The sequence below is a fragment of the Tupaia chinensis genome, unplaced genomic scaffold (assembly GCF_000334495.1).
Source record: "Tupaia chinensis unplaced genomic scaffold, TupChi_1.0 Scaffold000227_1, whole genome shotgun sequence".
Classification (NCBI taxonomy): domain Eukaryota; kingdom Metazoa; phylum Chordata; class Mammalia; order Scandentia; family Tupaiidae; genus Tupaia; species Tupaia belangeri.
In genome coordinates, this window is record NW_006159702.1 from 252,482 (window position 1) to 253,623 (window position 1,142).

Sequence of the window (1,142 nt, forward strand, 5' to 3'; positions counted from 1 at the left end):
AGGGAAAGGATCTGTTTTAAGCTTTTGTTCTTGGTTTGTGGATGGCTGTCTCATCCTTATGTCTGTTTACAAAGTTTCTCTCTATGCTTGTCTCTTACTCACATAGCATTATTTTTAAGGACATGGGTCATTAGATCCAGGACCAATCCTACTGCAGTACAACCTCACTTCAATGTAACTAATTACATCTGCAACAATCCTATTTCTGAGTAAGGTCATATTCTGAGGTGCTGGGGGCTAAGACTCCAGGAGATATTTTTTGGAAGAACACAATTCATCCTGTAACAGAAGGCAACTACACGGTTCATCTTAAAACTTGGGACCTAGTGGGACTAGTAGTTAGCCTAATGGCTATGTCGCTGAACTCCCATGTAGTCGACTATGGTTCAAGTCTTGGACCTGGTGGCTTAAACTCATGCCAGGCGCATGTGCATGCATGCCCAAGATCTAGAGGGGAGAATGGAGGAGAAGAGATTGCGGTGTGGCCATCCCCTCTTGGGGGTGACTTCTCGTTTTCTGTCTCTCTGTCTCTCTCGCGAGCGCACGCACCCTGTAGCGAAAAACCTCAAAAACAAACAAACAAACAAACAAACAAACAAAAAAACACAAAAAACAAAACCAAACCAACAAACAAAAAAACTTGGGGCCTGGAACTGAACAGAGCATACAGGTGTGGTTTTTGTAGAGAAGTACAAAGTGTATTTGGCTTCTGAATTTGGAGGAATCAATGTCTCATAGTGACTTGTCTCCAGACAAGACTATGCCAGTGCCATGTGACAGAGTTAAGGAAGCACTGTAATGTTTTCAGCAAGAGCTTAATGTGCTGGCAGACACTTAGATCATGGTGGATGAGGCACTATGTTAGATTCTTTGAGACAGCAAAGGGGGACACTCAACCACTGACATGACTCACATCCTGTTCATGGGACCCACATGAAGCTAGTCTTGATATTTTAGGTAAGATGAACTCTGGTGGGTTGGCCTCATAACCTAGAAGTTAAAGGAACTGGATCCCACGAGGATGACTGTGTGGTTTGAATCACACTCCTACTTGCCTGAGAAACATGGTGGGTACATGTGCAGGCATACATGAAATCCTTATAGAATGTTGAATAGAAGGAGAAGGGACTGCAGCGTGACCA